The sequence below is a fragment of the Perca fluviatilis genome, chromosome 7, assembly GCF_010015445.1.
Source record: "Perca fluviatilis chromosome 7, GENO_Pfluv_1.0, whole genome shotgun sequence".
Lineage (NCBI taxonomy): Eukaryota > Metazoa > Chordata > Actinopteri > Perciformes > Percidae > Perca > Perca fluviatilis.
The window spans coordinates 39883027-39897854 of NC_053118.1; the positions used below are offsets into that span (position 1 = coordinate 39883027).

The following is a 14828-nucleotide window of genomic DNA, read 5'->3' on the forward strand; positions in this document are numbered from 1 at the left end:
TGTGATAGTTTTACATTAAAGAGGAATTTAAAAGTGTGATTTACTTTCCTGTATGTTTTACTTTAATAAGATTTAATCTACTTAATTATTTATTATTCCTCAAAGGCAAAAACATTTTGGTGAGGTTTGATTGATTAGTATAACCATTTTGATTGATGATTGATTTAGGTTAAAAACATAAGCATGAATCAGAAATGTATTTAACATATATACATATATATATATTGAATGTTTTGATTTGTTATTGTAACTATGAGCATTTCTGAAAATGTGTGCGAGTTTCCTGAGGTGGTATTTGGATGCTGGAAGGTTTATTTAGGCATTTTAGACCTCATTAGGAGGGATCTGTGCTAGAATATCCATCTTATAAACTCACAGTGTGTATATTGAGACAAGGTTTACCCCATGTGATCTGGGGTACCTACAACAGAGTCTTCTAGGTAAGAGTAGTGTGGTTGTAAATGATCCAACAGCATCTTCACACATGCATAGATAAGTAAAGAAGGGGCCTTATTTGGTAATCTCTAAGTCCAGTGTGAGTTTAAATCCTCCTCAGGAAGAGTTGGGATGGTACTACTGCGACACTACACTGGTGGTTAAACTCTGCTGTTTAATCCTGATTCTCCTTGATCCAGATTTCATTAAATGCTTCTATATTAGTCATCAAAGTCTCCAGAACTTTCTTTACGTGTGCAGAGTCCAGCTGCTTCTGAGGTTTTACATCAACAGCAAACATAAAAAGTTTAAAACATTTAGAATTGAGATTGAGAATGCTACATGGTGCTTTGTAACCATTTCTTTAAGCGTGCTCAGTGAATTATTATTATTATTATTATTATTATTATTATTTTATTATTCCTCTCTACTGCTGCACTGTAAACAAATATGTTTTATCATTAAGGCCCAGACACCTGACCAAGCGGCTTGACCGCGGCAGTAAAGCCAGTCGGTCTGATCAGTTCCGGGTTGATCCAAAAGTTCCTCAGAACCACACGAAGAGACGGGACCTATTACGTCTCCATAACAGCAGGCGGCACTAATCTGTGTTGTTGCCCCAAAATTAAAACAGCTGATTGGACGGACGCAGCGTCATGTGGGTCTGGTTTCTCCGGAATTCAAGCCAGACTGTCATGGCGCTTTCGTTCAGAATCTGATCTCATATCCGGACTAAAATGGTTCACCGAGCGTGTTTCTGAAAACATGTGAAGAGAGAAATAGGCGTGATGCAGCTGTTGAATCTGTCTTCATTTCAGATCAACAAAAGGTCAGTTTAATTCATCAGATTTTGAGAACTCTAGTCACCTCATCCTGCCCCCGTTTCGGGTTAAACTCCACCAATCAGATGGGTTTGATTATAAAAGTCAGATCGGCCAAAATGAAGGCCGACAGCCCCCGCACCCAGGGCGACAGCGCACGGGACACGCAGACAGACTCGAGATCACCGACCTGCAGAGCCTGCCAGGCCGGAAGATTATCGGCTTGCTGTGTAAAGTCACCTTTAGACTATTCAATCAAAAGGAATAAAATCTGTCTGGCTACTTTTTGTAAAGTGGCTATGATATTCTCTTAGTAGTTATAAAAGTAATAGAATTACTTTAGTAGCAAGTTTTTACTTTTGTGAGCAGCATCTTCACATAAGTGATTCTTTTATCCCGTCGACCAATTTCAGATTTGTGAAATGATCAGGATCAAGATGTGTCTCGGGTCAACTTTAATATAACCATTATCACTTTATTTTGAGCCTTTTAAAGTTTGCTTTTGAGCAGTGTTCTTTGTGAGTAATTCTCATGCTGCATTTACAGGTGGCCGTCGGGACAATTCAACCTCTTCGTTTTCAAAAATAACATCGATTGCACGCTGTCAGTGTTCAGAAAAGGCCGTTTTCACGAATCCGTGTATATATGCCGTCAAGAGCATGCCAAACCTGTAGGTGGCAGTGCGGAAAGTCAAGCCCCGTTAATGATCAAGTCCCCAAAGTATCAACAACAGCAACGACTCACTTCCTCCTCTTCTCTTCCTCACCTTTCTCGGCTGCCCTAAACCTTTTTGTTTCGTCGTTTGTCTCAGTTTAAATGCCAAAGCGTACAAGCGAGATTTCAAAAATCTCCACTCTGGACTCCTCCAGAAAGATATGTCTCTAAAGTCATTCCTACTCCCAGTGTATGTTCTGCCAGCCTGAACAAACTGGAACTTTCCTGCAGATGGTCTGGGAGTGTGAACAGGTGCATGAGTTCTGGAATAAAGCATCAATAATCTCTGATGTAATGGGGCCGTCGACTTCCTACTGACCCGATTGTCTTGTTACTTAATGACGACTCTAAATTACACCTAGCTTGGGAGACAGAAGCTGGCTGACGGTTAGCTGGCTCAACCCGCACCAAAGAAAATGATAGCTCAGGCTGCGCTCCCTCAGCATGCAAGAACTAGGGGAGGCTGACCAGACAAGGTGTGATTTCTGTTTTTGTTTTATTTATTTGTTTGTTTTGTTTTCCTCGAGACCGCGGAGGGGGGATCTCCACCCTGGCCGGAGGTTTTACAGGAAATGAAGTTTTCAGTGGCGAATTCTCCGTTGCGTGTAAAAAGAAGGTCACAAGCGAAGGGAAATGTCTCAGTTTTTCAGAATAACCATGCATGGCTGTAAGCGTAGCATCAGAGGTTTGATAAATATGAGCCCAGGAGTTTTTAGGCATGAAGGTTGATTGGAAAAAGACTGTCAGATGTGTTGATTGTTAATGATCTTCAGGTGTGTTCCTCTGCCAGAAACCCAGAAACGAAGGTGCGATCCTCAAGTGATACAGAAGGCAGGAGACACAGGAGGAATTGAAAACTGACTATGAATGGATTAAGAGTGTGTCTGTGGGTCAACTTTAATATCAATTTATCCATTTATTTTGAGCCTTCTGAAGTTTTCTTCTGAAGCGTTGTAATAATCGGGTCTACCAGGAGATGGCAGCATAATCAAACAGACTTTAGACTCCAGGGCTACAGCTGATGCTGAAGACTTAGTCTGAAAGAAAGATGACTTTTCTCAACAGAAACTTAACTCTTTGATTAACCTTGGTAGTCATATTTTCACCTGATAAAAACCTGTAAAAATGCAGCCAAGATAGGGCGCTGGCTGGTGTTTGAGATGTAGGGGTGTAGTGTTGGAGAGGAGGTGCGGGACGCATGTCCGCCGAGGGATCAGAGCTGGCGACGCGAGACAAATCAACAGACCCCGCAATAACTGCAAGGAGTTCAATACCTTCATCAGAGCAACTTTAGCAACCGCGGGGCGTTTGTGGGACTGCAGGACTGAACCAAGGTGGTGATCCAAGCAAGCAACCTTATGATGATGTTGGCAGGGCTTAAGCCACCAAACAGGAAAATTATAATGCATGTAAAGACAGCGATCCTGTTCACTTATGAAGGAAGTTCCCTGTTCTGATGAAAGTGATGAATCACTGTGTGTCCTGTTGAATAACCACACATCTGACACTTTACACAGAGAGGTTCTTCTGATACCCATTTATTCTGCTAATTTACATTGCCCAAAAGTGACAAAAATGGCCAAAATCAGCAGAGAAAACATGAAAAAGGGTGGGAAAAACAACGAAAGAGGTAAAAATGTTGAAAAAGGCAAAAACATTAAAGAAAATTTAAACTTCTGATTAAAGTTTTTAACCTCAGAATGTTCTCGAGTGAGGTGTCTCGTATCCCTCCTGTGATTGGTCAGCGTCAGTCTCCTTCCTTCCTGCTGGGTGGTCAGCATCAGTCTCCTTCCTTCCTGTGATTGGTCAGCATCAGTCTCCTTCCTTCCTGTGATTGGTCATCTCTCCTCTGTGATTGGTCAGCATCGTCTCCATCCTGTGATTGGTCAGCATCCGTCTCATCCGGTGTGATGTCACATCAGTCTCCCTTCCTGTGGTTGGTCAGCATCAGTCTCCTTCCTTCCTGTGATTGGTCAGCATCAGTCTCCTTCCTTCCTGTGATTGGTCAGCATCAGTCTCCATCCTGTGATTGGTCAGCATCAGTCTCCATCCTGTGATTGGTCAGCATCAGTCTCCATCCTGTGATTGGTCAGCATCAGTCTCCATCCTGTGTTGGTCAGCATCATTCTCCTTCCTGTGATTGGTCGCATCAGTCTCCATCCTGTGATTGGTCAGCATCAGTCTCCATCCTGTGATTGGTCAGCATCAGTCTCCTTCCTGTGATTGGTTTTGAACAACTCACAGGCTGTTGTTGTTTTCCGGCTGCTGCCATTTTGATCAGTCAAAACAATCGATTTCCAAATGCAGCGGAACAGGCAGGAGAGTAAAGATGGAAACTCCTAAAGCTTAGTTCCATATAAATGCACGGATGAGTGGTTGTTTTGTCGTTATTGAAAAACAATATTGACCTTGTAGTTGTAAAAAGGAGCCTCATATGGAGTCTGTTCATTCACATTCGGATATCGACTCATTTTGACTGCCGAGGAGGTGGTAGCGCGAAAACAACCAGAGCTACGGTGATTTACTCAAAACCTCTTTTAGTAAACTCTGTGAACACAACCAATGTTGTCAATGCTTTCGTTCATGTGAGAGCCCCTGGTGATACTTGGAGCAAAGATCTCATGTTGTGTCGAGCCTTCTTAGTGTTTTAAAAATAGCTGTTTTGAGGCTATCATGGTCTAGTCTCCTTCCTGTGATTGGTCAGCATCAGTCTCCTTCCTGTGATTGGTCAGCATCAGTCTCCTTCCTGGTTGTTGGTGGCGTGCTGGGCCTACGTGCTCCCGGCTGTGAGGACCCAATCTGTCCGGAAGACGCCGCCCGGCGTCCGCGTCTGCGCCAGCGGCGGCGCTGGCAGCAAGCGCATGGTCGGCCCTGAACGATGGCGTGTAGAAGCCCGTAGTAGATCGAAGTGCGCCAGCACGTGTTCAGGTTCCCGAACACAAACAGGAAGTGGTGGACATGCACCGGCGTGGCGCGGCAGGCAGGCTGGAACCAGTACCACCGCCCAGCAGGTAGTGCCGTCCAGCACACCACGAAGGACAACACGATGACCAGCGTCATTTTCAGAGTCTTCATCCGGAGCCGGGATGATGTCAGTACGCTCGCGCTTCAGGTAGGACTCACCTGCTGGGAGGGGGAGGTAGTTATTAAATATTACTGTTATACAACTATTATATATCTAATCTCAGTAGGTAGGGACTCACCTGTAGTTATTAAAAACTTTATACAACTATTATATATTAATCTCAGCAGGTGGACTCCCCTGCGGAGAGTACATTATTTATTAAATATTATTATTATATCACTATTATATATCTAATCTCTCACAACTCAGCTTGAATAACTGGGATTTAACTGAGATACCTGTGTTTCTGCAGTGTTAAAGGTGGATGTGTTACCTGTGTTACCTGTGGTGCTGCAGGTGGATGTGTTACCTGTGTTACCTGGGTTCCTGTGTTACCTGGGTTACCTGTGGTGCTACAGGTGGATGTGTTACTTGTGTTACCTGCGGTGTTGTAGGTGGATGTGTTACCTGTGTTACCTGTGGTGCTACAGGTGGATGTGTTACCTGTGTTACCTGCAGTGTTGTAGGTGGATGTGTTACCTGTGTTACCTGTGATGCTCACAGATGGATGTGTTACCTGTGTTACCTGCAGTGTTGTAGGTGGATGTGTTACTACCTGTGTTACCTGGGTTACCTGTGGTGCTACAGGTGGATGTGTTACTTGTGTTACCTGTGGTGCTACAGGTGGATGTGTTACCTGTGTTTACCTGGGTTACCTGTGGTGCTACAGGTGGATGTGTTACTTGTGTTACCTGTGTTTCTGCGGTGTTGTTCAGGTGGATGTGCAGCAGGATGCGGCTGTAGCAGCAGCTCATCACCAGCAGCGGGACTGACGCGCGTGATGAAGTGGAACATGTTGTAAACCGTTTCCTGCCAGCGGGCTGAAGCTGCCGTGGAGTCGCACACTGACCAGTAGCTGACCACCGGCCCGATGGCCCGGAAGATGAACAGCTGCAGGAGACAGACGGAGCTCATCAGATAAGATCAGATACAACTCGGTCTGTTCACACACAAATGTTCCTCGCATCAGCCGCGCCAATAATCAACAGAATAACATTTCAATCAGGAGAGAGAGGAAAGGGACTCCGTTGCGTGGGTGATGATGCCCGGAGGAGGAAGGGGAGAAGGGGGGTTGCACGTTAGCCTGAGAAGCCAGCTGATGGCAAGGAGAGAGAGCTTTAAAGCAGGATGTCATGCTGTGATTGGATCATGAATTTGTGGCCAATTCTGATTGGTTTACTGAAGAGTGAACACCTCTTAACAGCTGAAAAGATTTAGGGAGAGATAGTGGTGATTGCAGTGATTAGAAGTCTTTCTGAAGGTGAGCTTCATAAAAACCTCTGGAAGGTAGCTCTCCAGCAATCACCAACAAGACGAGATACAACAAAACCTGACGGATATATTTATATTCATACATAAATCTTTAATAGTGATGATTCGATTCCAGGAGCCTGATTCAACAGTTGGAATTGGAAATTGATTTATTTTTAAACACGGACGGCGATGCACAAAAACATTAAACATTAAACTGGCCCAAGAATATGTCTTGGGCCAGGTTATAGCAAAATTGCTAATTTCCACCTGTAGTCCCTGGGCAGGTATGACAATTTAAAAATAACAATTTAAAAAGAAATTTAACAGGACTATAGATGACGTGGTGGCAGTTACGACCCCTCCCTTTTCTGCCTGCTGTTGGCTTCTCTGGCTTTCCCGGCTGAGCTGGCAGTATGGGAGGGGTCGTTAGTTCATTTTGGACACCTGGGTAGGCCTCAACCAACACTCTTTGTACAAGTCATGTCTCACGCTACGTTTTGCGTGGCGGCTATTTTCATAAACGGACATTTCAACCTCTCCGTTTTCAAAAATAACATTGTGCACAGCTGTCAGTTTTCATAAAAGTGTTCGTTTACATGTACCCGTATATATGCCGTCAAGAGCATGCCAGACCTGTAGGTGGCGGTGTAATGCGAAGCTCAAGCCCGCGCTAGCCAATCAGAATCCCCAAAATAGCAACAACAGCAACCAATCACTTCCTCTCTGCGCTGCCTAAACCTCCGTTTGTCTCAGTTTACGTGCAAACATGCAGACGAAGATCTCAAAAATATCCACTCTGGCCGGAGTTTTAAGAAAGACTTCGGTTTCAGAGGAGGATTCTCCATTTCGCGATATAAAGAAGGGCACAAACAAAGGGAAATGTCAGCCGTTTGTAAAATAACCATGATACGTGTAAACAGGGTCTCATTGTTCCCTCGCTGCATTCTCCTTCTCCTAGGCTCCACATCTCCTGGTTTGGGGTTTGGTTTATCTCTTTTGTTGCAGTTGGTGGTTTCCAAACATCTTTCACTCACACACACACTGCACACTGATAACATTGATTCCAACACCTGTTTTGATTCTTTTCTTAATAATAGTTTGTTTACTTTACAATAAACACTTTATTGGCATTTTAACCAGTTTGGTCTCCCCTCTTTGTCACATGCATTGAGCCAGTTTATGACAGTGTCCATAGTAATTAAAAACAAGCAGTTTACCAAAACGGGACTCCCCCTCCCCGCACACACACTCAGAGCAGAAGCAGCAGCTTCGGCACATTAGAGTACATCCAAATCTAAACAGTTGTCTCAGTATCTAAAAAATATGTTAAAAACTGCCTGGTTTGTCCTCAATAAATCCTGATTTATAGCTTATTTTGGCATAAATATCAGCCTATTGATCATTTAAAAAAGGAAATGGGATACTTCGTGGACTCAGATCTGCTGAGTACTGGAACATTTCTGCTGCTGCAGCTTTTCCTCCATCAGCTTCTGAGTTGCAGAATACTTTAGAGGCTGCAGAGAGTTTTAAAATTCATATTTAATATTAATATGTATGATAACCTGCTGAGCTGCACTGAAGGACAAACTGAAGGTGAAGATATGTGTTCATCTCTCTTTCTGGTTAGAGAACAGATTACATGTTCATCTACACATTACATTCTGAGAGTAATCTGCTAATGATTACCATAAAGTCTGGCTGCTCTCTGATCCAGGGGAAAGGTCCTCCCCCAGGTGAAAGAACATGAAATCCCTGCAGGAATGTTCTGCTTTCTGATGGGAGATTAAAGCCTCCTGCTGTTAGCTCAGCTAACAGCTCTGGTTTCTATAAGGAATGCTAAAAAAAAAAAACACAAAAAAAAAAAAAAAAAAATACTACGCTTAAGAGGCGGCTGGAGGCGAAAAAAGAGTTGGTTTACTTATTAGTTAACAAAACAAAAAACCGATAAAAAAAAATAGAAAGAAAAAAAAATATGAAGTTAGATAGATGGAGCAAGAGATAGATTGGATAGATGAATAAATAAGATAGATAGAGCAAGATAGATAGATAAAGAAATAGGTAGAGATAGATAAAGATAGATGGAGAAAGATAGATAGATATATAGATTGATAGATAGATAAAGTTAGATAGATGGAGAGAGAGATAGATCGTTAGATAGATAAAGTTAGATAGATAGAGCGAGAGATAGATAGATTGTTAGATAGAAAAAAAAAAAAAAAAAAAAAAAAAAAAAAAAAATAATAAAAAAAAAAAAAAAAAAAAAAAAGATAAAAATATACAGTAAATAGAAGTAGGAAAAAAAAAAAAAAAAAAAAAATAATAGAGAGACAGACAGACAGTGTTACCTGTGTCCTGTATTACCTGTGTCCTGTGTTACCTGTGTCCTGTCTTACCTGTGTCCTGTCTTACCTGTGTCCTGTATTACCTGTGTCCTGTGTTACCTGTGTCCTGTATTACCTGTGTCCTGTGTTACCTGTGTCCTGTGTTACCTGTGTCCTGTGTTACCTGTGTCCTGTGTTACCTGTGTCCTGTATTACCTGTGTCCTGTGTTACCTGTGTTACCTGTGTCCTGTATTACCTGTGTCCTGTATTACCTGTGTCCTGTATTACCTGTGTCCTGTGTTACCTGTGTCCTGTGTTACCTGTGTCCTGTATTACCTGTGTCCTGTGTTACCTGTGTCCTGTATTACCTGTCCTGTGTTACCTGTGTCCTATGTTACCTGTGTCCTGTATTACCTGTGTCATGTGTTACCTGTGTCATGTGTTACCTGTGTACTGTGTTACCTGTGTCACCTGTGTCCTGTGTTACCTGTATCCTGTGTCATGTGTTACCTGTGTACTGTGTTACCTGTGTCACCTGTGTCCTGTGTTACCTGTATCCTGTGTCATGTGTTACCTGTGTCATGTGTTACCTGTGTCCTGTGTCATGTGTTACCTGTGTCCTGTGTCATGTGTTACCTGTGTCATGTGTTACCTGTGTCCTGTGTCATGTGTTACCTGTGTCATGTGTTACCTGTGTCCTGTGTTACCTGTATCCTGTGTCATGTGTTACCTGTGTCCTGTGTCATGTGTTACCTGTGTCATGTGTTACCTGTGTCCTGTGTCATGTGTTACCTGTGTCCTGTCTTACCTGTGTCCTGTATTACCTGTGTCCTGTGTCATGTGTTACCTGTGTCCTGTGTCATGTGTTACCTGTGTCCTGTGTCATGTGTTACATGTGTTACCTGTGTCCTGTGTCCTGTGTTACCTGTGTCATGTGTTACCTGTGTCATGTGTTACCTGTGTCATGTGTTACCTGTGTCCTGTGTCCTGTGTTACCTGTATCCTGTGTCATGTGTTACCTGTGTCCTGTGTCATGTGTTACCTGTGTCATGTGTTACCTGTGTCCTGTGTCATGTGTTACCTGTGTCCTGTCTTACCTGTGTCCTGTGTTACCTGTGTCCTGTGTCATGTGTTACCTGTGTCCTGTGTCATGTGTTAACTGTGTCCTGTCTTACCTGTGTCCTGTATTACCTGTGTCCTGTGTCATGTGTTACCTGTGTCCTGTGTCATGTGTTACCTGTGTCCTGTGTCATGTGTTTCATGTGTTACCTGTGTCCTGTGTCCTGTGTTACCTGTGTCATGTGTTACCTGTGTCATGTGTTACCTGTGTCCTGTCATGTGTCATGTGTCATGTGTTACCTGTATCATGTGTTACCTGTGTCCTGTCTTACCTGTGTCCTATGTTACCTGTGTCCTGTATCCGTGTCAGTGCACCTGTGTCCTGTGTTACCTGTGTCCTATGTTACCTGTGTCCTGTATCCTGTGTCGTGTGTTACCTGTGTCCTGTGTTACCTGTGTCCTGTGTCATGTGTTACCTGTGTCACCTGTGTCCTGTGTTACCTGTATCCTGTGTCATGTGTCACCTGTGTCCTGTGTTACCTGTATCCTGTGTCATGTGTTACCTGTGTACTGTGTTACCTGTGTCACCTGTGTCCTGTGTTACCTGTATCCTGTGTCATGTGTTACCTGTGTCATGTGTTACCTGTGTCCTGTGTCATGTGTTACCTGTGTCCTGTGTCATGTGTTACCTGTGTCATGTGTTACCTGTGTCCTGTGTCATGTGTTACCTGTGTCATGTGTTACCTGTGTCCTGTGTCCTGTGTTACCTGTATCCTGTGTCATGTGTTACCTGTGTCCTGTGTCATGTGTTACCTGTGTCATGTGTTACCTGTGTCCTGTGTCATGTGTTACCTGTGTCCTGTCTTACCTGTGTCCTGTATTACCTGTGTCCTGTGTCATGTGTTACCTGTGTCCTGTGTCATGTGTTACCTGTGTCCTGTGTCATGTGTTACATGTGTTACCTGTGTCCTGTGTCCTGTGTTACCTGTGTCATGTGTTACCTGTGTCATGTGTTACCTGTGTCATGTGTTACCTGTGTCCTGTGTCCTGTGTTACCTGTTTCCTGTGTCATGTGTTACCTGTGTCCTGTGTCATGTGTTACCTGTGTCATGTGTTACCTTGTGTCCTGTGTCATGTGTTACCTGTGTCCTGTCTTACCTGTGTCCTGTATTACCTGTGTCCTGTGTCAGTTGTTACCTGTGTCCTGTGTCATGTGTTACCTGTGTCCTGTGTCATGTGTTACATGTGTTACCTGTGTCCTGTGTCCTGTGTTACCTGTGTCATGTGTTACCTGTGTCATGTGTTACCTGTGTCCTGTCATGTGTCATGTGTCATGTGTTACCTGTATCATGTGTTACCTGTGTCCTGTCTTACCTGTGTCCTATGTTACCTGTGTCCTGTATCCTGTGTCGTGTGTTACCTGTGTCCTGTGTTACCTGTGTCATGTGTATCCTAACTCACCTGTGGCGATGCGAGCAGCAGGCTGAGGCTCCAGGCGAGCAGCAGCATGCGCCGGTTCCTCTGGTGTGCGTTCAGAGCGTCCAGCGGGCGCAGGATGGCGTGCTGGCGGTCCAGGCTGATGACCACCAGGATGAAGGCAGAGGCGTGCATGGCGAACAGCTTCAGAAAGCAGAGCAGCTTGCAGAGCCGCCCCCGGGGGCGATCACTGCACAGTCACGTTCCACGCCGCGTCCAGAGGCATCGCCACGAACGTCATAATCAGGTCGGCCGCCGCCAGGCTCAGAATCAGCGGCCGAAGGTGGGACGCCAGCCGCCGGCCACGCCCGCACCACACGCTCGCCAGCAGGGCCAGGTTACTGGCGGCGGCGAACAGGAAGAGAGCGGTGGTTTCCACACGGAACATGGCGGTCCGGGTGAAGCGGGGAGCCTCCCAGTCTGAGAGAGGGGGGAACTGGAGGAGTTGGAGTGGGGCGGGCGCCAGCTGCACGATGGACCAGTTACCTGACATCCTGCAGAGAAGAAGAAGAACTCTGTGAGTGATGTGGCTTTTTCAACCTTTGTCTCTTTGTTGCTTTCTCAGTCGCTTTATTTAGGGAGGCACCAAATCCAGATTTTTGGGGTTCGGCCGAATACTAATAACCTGACTCCGCCAGATGGATCGCTTCCCATTTGCTCAGCATATCCATATTTCCGTTGGAGAACTTTTGGGAAGGGGCAAAAATCCTGGTTAGCTGATTGGATAAACCATCCGTCTATCACCAACTATAGGTGGTGATAGACGAGCCAAATCAACCAATCAGATCAAACTCTTGCCGAAACCAGTCGGGAGAAGAGCAACAACATCTTATATATATATATATATATATATATATATATATATATATATATATATATATATATATATATATATATATATATATATATATATATATATATACCATACACACACACAGAGTCATCTCTCCAGGGTTTCCTTCAGAAATTAATATTCATGTAATAGATTATTCAGACATTAATACACACACACACACACACACACACACACACACACACACACACACACACACACACACACATCTAAAAATAACTGCAGAGAGCTCTGTGCTGTAACCTGACCTGTGTTGATGTCACCTTGGCAACCTCCACCTTACTCTCTGCAGGCCCCTCCTCCCTCACCTGATTGGCAGAAAGACACATAGTCACACACACACAGACACACTCACACACAGACACACACACAGACACTCACACACACACACACGCACGCACGCACACACACACACAAACACAGACACACACACAGACACTCACACACAGACACATATGCACACATACACACACATACACACACACACACACACACACAGTTTGACCTACACCTATTGTTATAAATGGCTTGCATGTATCCTTGTGTTCTGCCCTGCTAGCCTCATGATTAGCACAACACTGAGGGATGTGTTTCCAGTCTTTATAAGATGGCCCTTAGTGGGAAGGGCGTCTGTAAAATGGCAACGTGAAGTGCTGTACTGTATCCAGGGGGATGTTTTGCCTTCTATGGAAGGAACAGAGTTTGGGCATCTAAAGCTAGTCCGTATACACCACGTTCCACTTCCAGGATCGATCTGGAGCCGCCTGATATTCGGCTGGATGTCACCTTCCTACACACACGTCCACATGTTCCACCAGAACCAGTTCCTTCCGGAGACTATTTAGCAGAGGCACCGTGGCTCTGTCCAGAGCTTAGCCCCGCCCACGATGATTGTGATTGGTTTAAAGAAATGTCAATAAACCAGAGCACGATGTCCTCCCATCCAGGAATGCTGTGAGGACTAGACATACCTTCCTCTGCAGCGCTGTGGAGGAAGGTCTGGACATGATGTCTGATGGGACTTATCAGTCCCTCCAGAAAAACGTGATTATGTGATCGCATAATTCAACGCATAATCAGCCAAAGTCTTTCATATTTATGGGGGGGGTGCATTTTTTCAAATATGCCGCACTTTCGCTGCATAAATTGCCATTTTCCGCGGTAACGCGCTGCTCGCGATGATTTCATAATCCCCGCATTTTCGCGCAAAAGTCCCGTAATATATCTTAGCAGAAAGTTGAAAAATTTTGCATTTACTTCACACAAGAGCGGCCATTTCCCCTGTTGCCATGGGAACGTTATGAAGTGACGTTATGAAGTGACGTTATGAAGTGACTTTATGAAGTGACGTTATGAAGTGACGTGAGCATCATCGTAAAGCAGGGTGTTTGGGAGGAAAATCACAGTTTTTTCTCTTTTTCATCAAACCAGTTTTTGCAAGTTCCCGCAATTTCATCGCATAAAATTGCATGAATATCATATATAGCATATTCTATCACATTTTTTAAGAAAACGTGCCGCATAATCAAGGATTTTTGCCCTCAACAATCACAAAAAAACTCAGCATTTTTGTGGAAGGACTGACTTATAGAGCCGAGCCGAGCCGAGCCAACTCTGCAACAGCTGAATACTACGGTAAAACACGGTCCATTGATATTCATTCTGATCTGATCTCTGAACTAGTGCAGCAGCTGAGACTGAGTACCGATCCCACACCAGTGCTTTTAACAGCTGTATACTACAAAAACATGAACAAATACAGTACACCAAGAAACCAAAGAGTACTTCAGTAAAAGTACTCAGTTGCTTCCAACATAATCAGAATCAAACTGTTCACTAGATTAATTAATAAGTTACCAATGAAAGAATATTTCAGTTGAAGGAAACATGTTCTATATAAATCTGTCGGTGTGTTTTACCTGATCAGCAGCTCTGAATGTTTCTCCTCTTCATGCTCTCTGTTCAGGAACCCTCAGAGAACCTTTAGAGAACCTTTAGAGAACCTTTAGAGAACGCTGAGAGCAGCGTGGAGCAGCGGTCTGGTAAACAGCAGCGTGTCTCTGACTGCAGCAGATTCAGAAACAGAGAAACCTTCAGACTGCAGCGCAGGGAGGAGGGGCTCAGGCTGGGGGGGGGGGTGTATATATAATATATATATGTGTGTGTGTAGTGTGTGTGAGTGTGTGTATGTGTATATGTGTGTGTGTGTGTCTGTGTGTGTATGTGTGTGTGTCTGTGTGTGTGTCTGTCTGTGTGTGTGTCTGTGTGTGTCTGTGTGTGTGTCTGTCTGTGTGTGTATGTGTGTTCTGCCAAATGTTCTACTGATCGCCATTTACACAGTTTCTTTCCACAAGCTGTGATTGCTTTGAACAAAGCATCTTAAACTAGGCACTTTAAATGTATGTATGGATTTCATTGTACAGCATTTTTATATTGAGCATTTTAATATTGAGGCTTCATGTGGCTTTGTTTGTCTGTTTTATGTTGTGTCCTCTGATGTGTTGACTTTGCACTTTGAGCTACTTGCACATTTTTTCCAATGCGGGTTACACTGCAAATGGCTAATAAAGTGAATCTGAATCTGTGTGTGCAGTGTGTGTGTGTGTGTGTGTGTGTGTGTGTGTGTATGTATATGTGTGTGTGTAGTTGCTGGTTATTTCTGTTGATTGTAAAGAAGTCTGAAGATACTGATTGGATCTGAGGAAAGACGTTTAGTTTACCGTGGTAACAGCAATCACTCTAACGACATAAAGCAAACTCAGGAAAACCA

General features: G+C 44.1%; 1 pseudogene; it reads right to left on the reverse strand.

Annotated features, from left to right (window-relative positions):
• Positions 1 to 4648: 4648 nt before the first annotated feature.
• On the reverse strand, positions 4649 to 11698 carry LOC120562495 (annotated as a pseudogene).
• Positions 11699 to 14828: the final 3130 nt, after the last annotated feature.